The sequence below is a fragment of the Columba livia genome, chromosome 10 (assembly GCF_036013475.1).
Source record: "Columba livia isolate bColLiv1 breed racing homer chromosome 10, bColLiv1.pat.W.v2, whole genome shotgun sequence".
Lineage (NCBI taxonomy): Eukaryota > Metazoa > Chordata > Aves > Columbiformes > Columbidae > Columba > Columba livia.
The window spans coordinates 9224905-9238365 of NC_088611.1; the positions used below are offsets into that span (position 1 = coordinate 9224905).

At 38.1% G+C, this 13461-nt stretch overlaps 1 long non-coding RNA gene across 9 annotated transcripts in view; it reads left to right on the forward strand.

Annotated features, from left to right (window-relative positions):
- LOC110356443 (uncharacterized) overlaps nt 1-13461 on the forward strand; it is a 71779-nt gene that overhangs the window by 41001 nt on the left and 17317 nt on the right. The window contains exon 10 of one of the 9 annotated variants that reach the window (XR_010475069.1): nt 1941-13458. The exons of the other annotated variants lie outside the window; for them this stretch is intronic. This is a non-coding gene — a long non-coding RNA (uncharacterized LOC110356443). Of the gene's footprint in view, nt 1-1940; nt 13459-13461 lie in introns of those variants that run through there. 9 annotated transcript variants of the gene reach the window in all.

A 13461-nucleotide genomic window follows, 5' to 3' on the forward strand; every position in this document is an offset into this window, starting at 1 on the left:
CTGCACAAAAAAAAATAAGGTATAGAGTATTATATCTCAGTATAACACTGATGTATTATTCTTTTTCATTTTCTAGCCTTCATGACAGTGCAGTGTTATTGTTCTGTATTAATTCTCCCATGCATATCTTTATTTTTAAAATTGTTAAGTGGAAACCATCAACATATGTTTCATAATTTAAAATTTATTTTTAGTCACTATTGCCTGTAGTTACTTCTTAGAAATTTAAAGCTGAAAAAGGTTTCCTCTCTAAATTTATTTTTCCTGTATCACACATGCACAGAGTTTTATCAACAGAGTTCTTGCATTAATTCTGAGCCACTAGAATTGCTCTTCTGTCCAGAATGGAATTAAATTATTTACAGTGGCTGTGGGATTAGGCCTTAATTACAGCAACACTTTTGCAAGCAAAACAGATTGAATTTAAGACGTTTATCACTGATAAACATTATAACAACCTGTTCAGTGAGTATTTCACAATTAATTCAATGACAAGCATCAGTTAATGCCCCAAACATGGGCATGTTTGACTGTTCAGTTACCCTGTACCTACAGAGTTTGCTTCCTGACCACAATCAGGATGACATTAGGCCATCTGGGCTCATCTTTTGTCTCTGAAATCTGAAAGAAGGGTTATTTTTAAAACTCTGCCTAGTCATTTCATCCTGCCAGGTATAACCAGAGCTTCCAGCAATTCATTATCCCTCAGATAAAACATGTTTCCTGTCTAAGGCTCACCAGTTTAACACAACCTCTGGAAACATTTAAGTTAGACTAATATGTTATAGCTATATTGTTTGCAAACTCTTTGAAAAGTGGTAGATTCAAAGCATTCTGTCTCTCCAGTAGGAGGTTAAATTTTTATCTATTAACATGGTGGGATCAAACCATGCCCCCATTTTATCTGTACAATCACACTGAAAACAGTGGAAACAGGCAAGTAAAAAGGAAAGTAAATGTAAAGTGAGGTTATTGTTCCTTTTTTTCCTTATATTTAAGAAGATTTCACATAGCAACATCCTGTGGGAAACAATCCATTTTAGACTGAATTAGTCCAAGTGGTAACGTTGATTTTTAGCAACTGTGTTACACCAGGGATACATTTAATCCCACTGTTCTTTGTTGTTCTCGTTAAGAAGCCACATTATGTCACTCAGTCTGCATGCAAAAGTATCATTACTGTTATTTAATTACTTTGTTTTTGTAAGGAAAACTACTAGATTCAGTTGCGTGTAACCAGTAAATGTGGCCAAATCAAAGTTGTACACTCCAACCCAAATATTTTTTACTTTGTTTCTGCACATATAATTGCATGTAATTTATAGTTGTGTACAGATTTTTTTTATGATAAAACCTCATTAATCACAAATTCATCAATGCAGCAAAAATACATCCAAGCAAACGTGGTATAATGTTACAAACACAAGACATGTTTTAGGATGGAAAGAGGCCAGGATCCCCATCTTCATCTATCCCCTAATGTTACATAAATGACTAAGTCATCATATCAGTGGTTTTCACATGGAAATATAAACACCACTGAAATTCCATACGCTATAAATGGCTATGACTCTAGAGTGCTTAAAATTACCAGGAGTACCATAAGAATAATGTATACAACATCCATTCAAGGATGAGAGCAGCCAAGGCAGTGCTGGCAGAGTGTTGCAGTTGATGTGGGGCATTAATCGCTACCTGGGCTCCTGTTCCCGGGTGCATTATCACCTTCCCCTGTGCCCTCACACACACGTTGCTTCAGATCTCTGGCTGTCGATTCCCTCCAGCCCCTGAAGTGTTTGTTGTTATACTTCTGTCACTCTGGTTATTTAGCTCTGAAGGCCTAGCATGTATGTGTACAGCTCTTGAGAGAATAGGGGCTTAAATTTTATTTGGCTCCTGAAGCCTGTTCTAGTACTGAAGAAAAATAACCTTTCATGTAGGGCACTGTGGGCACAGGTTCATGCTCTTCTGCAGCACTGAGGAACTGAAGTCAGGAGAGTTGCTCTTCATCTATAGCAGCAACCAGGTGAGAAAAACTTTGCTCTGTCCGTGCTTTTGCAGCTAAACCTAAGCCAGGCTATATTCTGATCTAATTATAGTTCTTAGATTAGCAGTGTGTTACCAGCTTGGGGTCTTTTTAACTTCAGAGTCTCAAGAAGACAATTCACAGGCAAGTGGTGGTTGTGAAATCCAGTCAGGCAAGACATGCCTCTGATTTTGAAGCAGAAATCCATTCTATGTTATGGCACTATTGGCTCAAATATCATATTTACATTCTAGTTTTTAATGGCTTGCAGTTAGGAATCAGACAAGCTGTTCTGTAGGTGGTCTAAATTATATCCTGTGTGCACATTGCATGCTGAGAAGAGTTTGCTGATCTAACAAATGATAAAAGACTAAGCAATCACCCACTGTAAGTCCAAATCTTTACCCTGGCAAACCTCACATGGATTTTTCATGGGAGTTTTGCCTTAGTAATGACTGTAGAATTTGGCCCATTTTGACCACACCGGTGACTAACAGTCCAGCATTAGAACCCGTGTCCCTTGGATCCATTTTAGGTATTTAAAGCTGATTCTCATTATTGCAATAACCAATAATCTTACTATCTTCTAGTCTTTTTTAACCTCAAATTTCTCAGTCATGAAGGTATTTTCTCCATTAACAGAGAGCAAATACTTTTTTTAACTATAACTGATTACCTAAAAATTTAGATGCATGCCTTGTGGGATTTTCAGGAATATCTGAGAGCCTGTTTCTCACTAAAATGAATGAGAATTAAGTCTTAAATGTCTTTAAAGAGTCATACCAAAGTGACTGATGAAACAAATCACATTAGACAGCTTTGACAAAGCAAGAGATTTATTCTGCCACCCATATGCCCAACTACTATGCAGGTCCCTGCACTTGACTTCTGCTAAGAACATTATCCTCCTTCAACTCACTTCCTTTCATGTACTTTAAAAAAAGGATCTCTAAGATGTAACCCTGCCTTTCAATCTGTACTTAGCTCAGCAATGTAGATCTTAATTGTGACTGAGACCAGGAATTACTGAACTGAATTAATCTAATTCAAATAAATGGTAAAATCTAGCAATTGTAGTGGCACCAGTGGAAAGCCAACACTTCCCATTTTTGTTTTCAATTCTGTATCTGAAAGACAAATGCTTGCAAAATGGCTTTCCCATTTGGGAGGGCAGGTGGGTAAAACTGAAACAATAGGTCTATGACACATCCTTAAATCTAAAGTTAACACCTTTGCACTACAAAAGGTACAGAAGATGCTATAAAAGCCTCTGCTCCTGCCCAGGAACTGAGCGGCTCAGGCTGCGCGCTCAGCCCCAGGCACATCTGAGCCCTTTTACCTGAAGGGACTGCGGGGCTGCGGCTCCCACTCTTTCTGTACTGGTACATCCAGGACCATATCTATAGCAGTAATTAAGTAGTGCAGTCATGTTGTGGACCCAAAATCAACACTGACTGCATTTTTTTTTAGGGGGGGAAAGGGATTAGCTCCGGGCCAGTCCTGTGGCCTAGTGACAGCAGCAGACCCAGAGGTGTTTTGGAGCACACCTCCCAGGAGTTTGCACTCTGACAACACACTGGCTAGCGGGAACAATTGGGAGATTTACCTCCTGATCCAAAGTAACATGAGACATCATGTAAGAATAAGATTTAAATGATTAATTTGAGACAATCATAGGAGAAAGCCCTTCTTTATGTTACTTTTTCATAATCCTGAAATAGCCCCTGGAAGAAGGCAAATTTCAGTTTCCTTCAACACCTGCTAATATGTTCGAGATACAGTTGAAACCCTTATTCCTACTTCCTGTATCTTGTTAGACTTTAGCTTTTAGGGGAGAGATTTCTGTAGCTGTTTCTATAACTAAATATAGTTCTTCTTACAGCCATGAGTTATCAACACTCTGAAAGTCCTTGCAGTGTCTCGGCTCTCCATGAGGCTTAAACACAATTTAAATAACAGTTCAACAGATAAAGTACTGGCTTGCATCCTCTCTTTATCCCATCACCTTCCTACAAAGCCAGTAAAGAACAAAGAGTACGAATATGTGGGCTATCTCTTCATTCTCAATAAAACACAGATATGCTTGTGAATAACCATGGAAGGACAGGAGAAAATGCTCCAGCAAGTCCAAATCTGATTCCAGCCCTAATGGTCCAGCAGAGGAAGGAGCTGATGGCTGCTCAAGCAGAATGGAGGTGAAAGGAGCAGTCAGAAAACCCTGCACAGGTCTCACCTGCAGGACCCACTGCCACAGCTCATGGACAGTCCATGGAAATGCAGGTCCCACACTGTCCTGTAGTAGTTAGTAGCAGTATAATAGTTAATATTTTCATTCTTACTGGCAAAAATGGCTTTTTTTTTTTTTTTTCCTGTTTTGCATGACAAGCACTTCTAAAAGCTCATCAGCAGTGTATTGGTCTGGGTAGCATTTTCAACCTGGGTGCAACAATCTTATTTTCCTGTCCAAGACCTTGGAGAAGGCAGGACACCTGCACCATGCCAGTGCTGGCAAGCCAGGTGGTTGCTGCCCTGTGGGAGGACACAGCTTGCAGAGCAGCAGCTTTGACTCAGAACAGGAGGAGTTTCTTCTTCCAGGAGTGATGTCCTCACTGTCATGCCTTACAGGCCTTCACCAGCAAAAACTACAATTCTCCACAGTTGTGCTTTGTCCTCTTTCACCTTCCCTGTAGGCTGCCCACAGCCCAGCCCTGCTTAGGGGCCACCAGTTGCTGCCTCCTCCCAGCACCCTGGATAGAACTATGAGCTGCTGAACTCTCAAAAGTGCTTGTTGGTGGGTGCACACAGTGATGTTTTGTCTGCTGCTCCTTCTATCTTGAGTGCATTTGTCTTGGTGTCTCTCACAGATGGTTACAATAAGACTGCAAATGGTTTCCCTGCTTTAAAAAAAGGCAACAAAAACCCCTTCTTTTTTGTTTCTTAAGTGAAACTTAGATATCCCAGTTAGGAAGTATACTCTGGATGTTATGTTAAACTATTCAGGTAAATCATTTTAGTTTTGCTCACCTGGATTTTTAAACAGTCAAATCTCTTTGGGATGGAAATGTTCTCTCTGCAACCCAGCCAAGAAGAAAGTTTTCTGCAGTGTCTTAGGTGGAAAAGGCTATGTATAATAAGTAATAACATGGTAATATTTTAAAAACCATCCATTGCATTGATCCTCTCTTTGCATAAAAATTAGTAGGCTTTCTGATCTGCTTGTATATTTTTCTGCATATTTGTTTCACATTTATAGCTTTTATTTTTTTTTCATCTAGCTTGCTAGATCATGACAGTATAATTGCAGGTAGCCTACAGCTAGATTCCCTTGTGTTTGTACTGACTCTCTACTCTGAACAGCAGGATAGCTACTCCACACTAACACAGGAAAAATAAGAACAAGTTTTCACTGCAAGAAGTTCCTCTCCTAATTCACTCAGACTTTCTGGGAGAAGGGTTGAAAATGGATATTGAAATATAAAAGACCGCTATAGCTGACTCTTCACTAGGGTTTGTCATACCCCATTAGCAACAATCTAGAAATATCAGTGTCACAATGTGTTGGCAATCACTCATCTTTACTAGTATCACATGAATGCCTATCCAGGTTAACGTGCAACCTGTCGCTCAAACAGCTACAAAGACATACTGTGTAACAGGGAAAAGAATACTAATGCTTTAGACTTTCATGTTACCAATAACATGCTTTATCTGTAGAGACTGGTGCCTATGTCAGTGTACACTAGACAAAAAAAAGGTCACCATCACAAAAAGTTTCACCAAACCTGAGATTTTATATTTGAGATATTCTTTTACCTCCATTAAAATCCCTTGCTATACATGTATTTCATGGCCATAGTGTTTGTTGCATTTCAGATGTAAAATACAGCTCCTTTGCCTAATAATACCACTTTTTTTTCACTTGTATTCAATTACACCCATTTTATTATAGAAACCTCTATGTTCAGTCACTGCAAGGGATTACTATTACATATTCCTACAAATAATTTTTCTCTTTCAGGCTAAAGTGAGTAGGAATTTGCTTCCAAAGCATTTTCATCAACATACTGTCAGCTTAGTGCTGATACCTTTTAATTACATTGGGGTTTATTTCTCATGATTTCTCCTTAAATCTCTTGATAATCCCAGCAAAATCTTGATGTCAGCTAATGGACCACTCCCCTTACAGTGCAATTATATCAAGCAACAAAAATTATCTAAACAATTCCTCTCCTTTTCCCTCAATTTAGTAATATAAAATTCTTAAATGGGATTAGAATTTAGGAAATGCCAGCCCACAAACAAGAAAACTCCCAATAAAAGAGACTGGGTTACATGCCTTCCTCTGAACAGAAAAAATTCAGCTGCAGCTCTGTGGCATGCAATTTCATCTTTCAGGAATTTTATTCAGGCTCACAAATGAATGTGCATCATTCAGCTTTTGTCCACAAATGAAAAAACAAAGCCAGCTATGCCTACAAGGGTTCAGAACAGGAAACAGAAGCAAAAGAGTAGTCTTGAATTTTGAATAAAATTTAGATGTTAGGTAGCTGAGCTATTTGAAACATAATTGCAGTGGCAAATATTCTAGGGTTGCTTGGTGAAATTTAAGAAATAAATAAAAAAATTGGGTGTGAACACGCCGTTGATCTGGGCATTCGTCAAAGTGCCATCTCTGACAGACCTATGGAGGTTCTGTGCACATTTTTCTGATCGAATGCTATTCTCCCAGTCAGTCAGAGCGCAGCACAAGTTGCCAGCAATCATTCATCAGCCCCTTGCAGAAAGGGCTGTCAGCTCAGGCTACAGGCTGAGCGCCAGGCTGTCAGGTTTTGGGCTCGCAGCCAGTCTGTCATGGTTTGAGGCTGGTAGCCAAGCAGTAACTTTGATGTTTAAGGGGTTAGCCAACTGGTATGTGAGGGTGGCCTATCAGCTCAGAAATAATATACTGCACTCAAAGGTCATGAGTTCTGAAACTAATCTGGCTGTTATAATATTTCTAATAAAAACTGAGGTAGACATTTTATATTGTAAAAAGTGTTCAAATTATTTCAGTATTTGTTTTGATTAAAATTTCCATTACACGTGCTTTTCATTATGCAACTCAATTAGTATATAAAAGATTTTCTGTTTAAAATGTTCAAATGAGCATAATTGTTCAATTTGGAAAGATTACAATGCTTTTATTTAATTAACACTGCAATAAATACTTCATTTTATAATGAACCCCATACTTTTGAGCCATTAACCATTCAATAAATTTACAGTATGGAAGGTTCTTTATGGGGAAGAAGATAAATAAAGCTATTTAAATGAATGTGCAACAGCTCTGATGCTAAGAAGCAAATTATAGCTTTTTGCTTCCCATCCACTAGAGTTATACCTCGATTACAAACATATGAGAATATAATAAACACTATACATTTCAATTACTATTTTGAACATGAGTTACACAACACTCTTCCAAATTTGCTATGTAGAAATGCAGTCCACATTCGTGGCATCTTTCCAGATAAAGAAGATGAAATAAATTTTCATCTGCCTTTCACCTTCTCCCATCCCGTCCACAACTACTTCAGTTCTGTGCTGGAATTTCCTGATTTAGATCTGATCATTTGTTTCTTCATGAGAATAAAAGGAATAAAATACCTCTCAGCTATTCAGTAGATTATTATTTGCAATAGCAACATGATGAAGGAAAAATCCCCTGGTAGTAGTGTGGCATGGTGCACTCATAAACACACCAACTAATGAAATAGCAGAGAACAGGGGTTCTAACACAATAACAGGAATATCAGGCAAACCCTAACACTCTGGCTGGATCATGGATTAATGTCCCTCCATCCTGAAGTCTGTGACTGTCTGTCTAAATCCATAAACCAGAAAGAGGCTCAAGAGGTAAAAGCGGCTCTTTCAGGCAGTGGAAGTCCCCACAATCAGGGTGATCTGGGCCCACAGTGCCTGACATGACTGACCGAAAGGTGTTAAATGCCTTCAAATCCCAACAAAACCAGCAGGGCCAGGAGCTCTCAGCACTTGCTGAAGCTGTTCAGCATCTTGTTTCATCCCTGCCTGCCTGGGAGCTGCTGCCAGGACCACGGGGCCGTCCACCTGCGGGGAAGCTGTCATGGAAAAGGGCATCACTGCTGTCAACGTTTTGTGTTGTTCCATGGTTGTATCAGGGAGGTAAAATGTGAGGGCAAAGCTATTTCAGATTTATTGGGCTGCTCAGCCAAAAAAGCTCATAAAACTCTAGTTAAACAAAAATGGCAACATAACCAGTAACAAAATCTAATTTGTGAACTTCACTAGGAAAAAGACCTCTTTGTGAAACTGTTATATCATCTAGGAATATGGATTCAAAAGATTTTATTGCTTTATCTTCCAAACCTCCCTTCATCTGATCCTTATTTTACCATACAGAATCCTTAAACAAAAAACAAACAAACAAAAAACACCCAAAACCAAACCAACAAACAAGCACAAGAAAATACTTTGGAAATCTATTACACTCTCTTTTTTCATACTTCAAAAAATGGCTGGACTGCATTTGTCTACAGTGTCCACTGGAGGCCTTTCAGATGTTGCAATGTGTTTCCAGAATCAATTGTTTACAATAATTATAAAACTAAAATAAGCCATATCACCATGTATTTAGGCATTCCTTATGAACTGTAACCACTGAACAAACTACTTGAAAAACATTACTGCATGCTGTTGTCCTCAGCCACTATTCAAAGAACTTTTTTCCTAATCTGAATATAATATACAAACAGCACAGACATGAAATAAGATGTCGATTTAGCAAACTTTTAGAACTACAGGTGAAAAGAAAAAGTACTACTGAAACTTGACTTAATAAAAAGCTTTTCTTAAGAGTATTTAAAAGTCCCAAATATAGCTTAAAACAGGTAAACATTTTAAATAGATTTTTCTCAGGAAATCTAGCCACCTGTTTTTATATACTTTCTGGAAAGAGAAAAAAGATATAGACTACTCTTATGCAAAAATAAATTGTGCAGTTTGTGGTAACTTTATTAAAGATGAGTAATTTTTGAAGCTAGCAGTGAGACATAAATGTTTAACACAAGAGTCTCTTTCTTAGAGAAGCTTTGAATAAGGACATGCCTGTTTTAAACTGTAGATTTACAGGGAGAGAAGGAGCTCAATATTTTAAAATATTAGCTCTATAGTCTGGTGAACAAAAGTGTTACAGTCAGATTAGAAACTCAACAAGCCTCATTCTCTCCTATACAAGCTTCTTAGCCCCTGGCACTTGCAAATCTAGTGAACTAGATACGAGCCTCCGTGTGTTCTAGTGAAGCTGGTCTCAGTCTAATAAGTGTAATAACACACTTACCATTGCTAGGAGAAGAAAGGATATAACCCTTAAAGTCTGTTTTGAGGGCCTATTTCAAGGGCCTGATTAATAATCGATTCACTCAAGTGTGTGCTACATTTCATGGTATTTAAACGCAAGTATATGAAGTAATTTTAGTTTAAATCCAAATGTTCTCTCTGATAGTAATCTCTATCTGATTACTAGTTTTATTTCTCATTTCAGACTATGAGAACTGCTCTTTTCTTGCCTAACTGCATGATTTAGAGTCAATTAGATTGAGAAACGATAAAAGATTCCTTCATAATTAACTGATATTATCAAACTCCAGACATAAAAGTCAAATATTCTGAAAAAAATCAGATCCTGCAGTTTAGTTCTGCAGTGCTGTCTATGAACTCTCCACCTAGGGAGGGAGATGCCTCTGGTTTAGAGCTTGAGTACCAAGGAAATATGACATTCCTACCATTCATCTATATGGCAAATGAGAATAAAATAAAAAAAAAGTGCCACAATAGTTGAAAAGATAAGTTATCAATTTCCTGCTTGTGAGTGTTCCGGCAAAAAAACACTCCGATTTCTGTTTACACAAAAACGTGGGGTTTTTTAATAAAAACACTTTTTTCTTTATCATTCTTATCCCAATCTTGCAAAACTCTTCTCTTTTTTGGTAATAGAAACATTGAAAGCAATAATGATACTTTGTCCAATGCTGTCTTCCCTAATACCTGAACCTTAGTCTATCTGCTGACAGCATCTTCAGAAAATAATTGCAATTATCAGAATGGTTTTCTTCAGCTCATTCAGTACATGATCATGAACCAAATGTTCTATTTTATGAAACATGTTATAGGACCTGGTGGTGTCCTGAAGAGTAAGCTGGGAGTAGGGTGAAGAATGCTAAGTTTTTGACCACGCTGCTTCATAATGGCAGTGGAAAGGACTGGTGTTTTCTGGGCTTTTTTTTTTCTTCCCCACTTGGCAGAACTCTGAAACTATGCCATTAAGACACTTCTGAGTTACATGCCCAACAGACAGTCTTGTCTGGTGCCTTAAATGAATGTCTTGTCCTTTATTACACGGATGAGAAGTTGAAGTACCGCACATCTCATATGCACAGCACTTGGCGCTCAGTGTGAGCTCTTGTAAGATCCTTATCTCTAAACCAGTTTTTCTTCAAAGTCATAAACATCTGGAAATTGTGCACTATTCTTGCCATAGAAATCAAACACTCGAGTCCTTATTTGATCGCCCAGGGAACACTCACATTGCTTTCTTCTGTTGTGTAGGTGCCACAGGATTTGGCTTTCTGTTTGACAGCTTCTTTTCTTAGGTGACTGGGAATCAGTTAGAGAAGGATAAACTAGGTATTTTTTTTGCCAGCTGCATTATTTAACTGACTAAATAATAAAAAGGTCAAGAGACAGTAGGAGGTTTTATATCGAGATAAAGTTGGTACAAAAGAAAAGTCAAAGTCTCATTTGCCCTTACCATCCATAAAGCGCCCAGTGCTGCCCAGGCTTACCTGTCCTAGAAAGCTGTGGGTCATTATGAAATGCAAACTATTAAGCATGCTTCTGGTTGTGGCTGAGACGTGCCTAACATAATGTTTTGCCTTTGACCGGCTAAAGAAAATAAATATATAAGCAGAGTAGATATACAGTGATTTCTTCCTCAATAAGCCCTTGAAGCTTCTGACAGTATCAGGGTTTGGGTCTTCCTAAGTTGTTTTCTAAGAGATAACAATACTGTCATATAATTGAGACATTAATAGTTTTTCCAAAAGAGGCAGATCTTGCTTCATCTGAACACAGCAAGAGCTGAGCTTGGCGTGATCTTTAAGAAGGGAAATTTCCATAGCAGCTTCTTAAAACCAGGGTTGCATAGAAAGCTCTCGCATGTGGCCACAGCTCAGCTTTAAAAGGAGCAGCTTTAAATATTATTGGAAAGATACACTATATCTCATCCTGATTTTCCTGTTTTCTCTGTTACCACCATCAGCTGATCTCAGTAGCTTCATAAGGAATTAAATTTTGGATTATTTTTTTTTTTGTCACAAAAAAAAACCCAGTGGTATATGTTACATCCCTGATTAATGTTTAGAGCTAGGGCGTACAGTTCCCATATCAAGATGATCCTATCGGCCTTGTGGTTAAAATCCTGTTCCCATCAAAGAGGAGCAGCCAATGTTCCCTAATAATATTTTATTTGATGCTCTCCTATTCAGAGGGATTCAGGATGTCTCACATGCCTCAGGAAGGAATGGGCATATTCTGTGTTTTTCATGGAAAATACATTCTGAATAAAACATCATGAAAATAGAAGCATTGGAGAAACACATTTTCCATTTGCCATGTCAAAAACATTGATTACTTGCTGAAAAAAAAAAAAAAAAAATAAGTTTTCTACCTGTGTTTTCTTTTCCCTTGGAAAAGAAATATATTAATTCCCTCCTCCTCCTGTTTTTGTTTTTATTTTCCTTTAATGTTTCCTTCAGGAAAAGAGCAATTCTGACCAGGTCTCTTTTCCTGACTGCTCAAATATAAAATTTCCTTGGCAGCTTTGTGCCTGCAGGATGTGCCTCCTTGCACGGAGCAGGAGTTGCTAGAGAAGTTGGCTCATTAGAGCATCTTATAAATAGGAGAGACCAGCAGCAGGTGAGCAAATGCACTAAAGTTTCAGATCTCAGTTTATCTTTGTGCCCTAAAAGCCTGAAGCTGTTTCATATAAATGTCTTAATTGTAAGGCTGTAAATAAGGTGCACCAGATTCTGAAATTGAAGTTATGAATAAATAAATTTGTTAAACAGGTTACCCCACATCATTAAACTTTCTGAAAGGCTGTCTGTATTTTTCAAAACTTTTCTTTTTGCATAACCCCTTAAAAACATTTAGGTCTTAAAACCCATTCAGAGGATATTTATAGTTATGATGAAGGATAACAAGTTTCATGTGGGCATCCTAATGTATGAAAAAAAAAAAGCGAGACTGACTATACACTGGTGAGGTATCAAATACATATTTACTTTCATGAGCTCAGTATGCCAAGCTAATTTATGAGCAGTTGAATGAAACAGAGCCAGAAGTGAGGTCAAGTAAGTGGTCATCCCAGAGAAGTAAAAAAAAAAAAAACAACACTACTACACTTGCATTTAAACACTGGAGATGTTGCCTGTCATGTTGGGCCATGTATATTATCTGTGCAATAAGGAACAAGGGGAACTTAAAGCTCTTCAAGGGGTCTAAAACGTACATTTAGTGGTATTAGTGAGCAATTGTGCTGCAGGAATCCTTGTAGCTGGCTGTCTTGTTCTTGTCTGGGAATTGTCAATCTCTCTAAAGCACGTGAGAATAACATGTTGGGATGCCACAAGTATGTGGGTAGCATTTATGTAACCTTCAGCCTTTGTGGGAAAGTAAAAACCTTTGTTACTTGGATTTGACTCTGTAGCAGATGGTATGAATAAATGTTTGCAGTGCCAGTGTTGTTCAGTTCGGCTGATCGATTCTGTCATACTCCCAAGGAGGTAGAGACAGCTTAAATAACTGATTCAGGATGTAGGAAATATTTTCCTTTTCCTGTTGCAGTAGTATTGTGTAGAAGTGATGCTATTCTGACTTCCAGCTTCTCACTTGGTGGGATGCATGAATTATGTAAATATTGATTGGGTTTTTAGCAAAGTTCACACAGCTTATTTCCAACCATTTCACATATTCCAATTCCCAAAAGTGCTTAAAGCACAATGGTCATTATCCTTTTCACTTTTTTTTTTTTTTTTTAAAGTAATATTGTTGCTTAGACTAACCAGGGCTGATGCAAAACCTGTGTTAGGGTCTTGATCAAATTCTCTCTCATTTCCAGCCTGGCCAACAAATGCATTCCTATGGGAGAACAGTCTGGCAAGCCTTTCTTTGGCCAGTATGAGCCTGATGACAGCAGTCACCTTATTTCTTATGTGTGGAATATAGTGCCTAGTATACTGGCCTGGAGCTGACTCAAGGCTTCTAGGTACACGCTATGAATAAAAACAACAAAGCGATTCTTTTATGGAGTTGGCATAGCACCTCTTCTCCTTCTTTAAATTTTCCCCCTTTCTTTT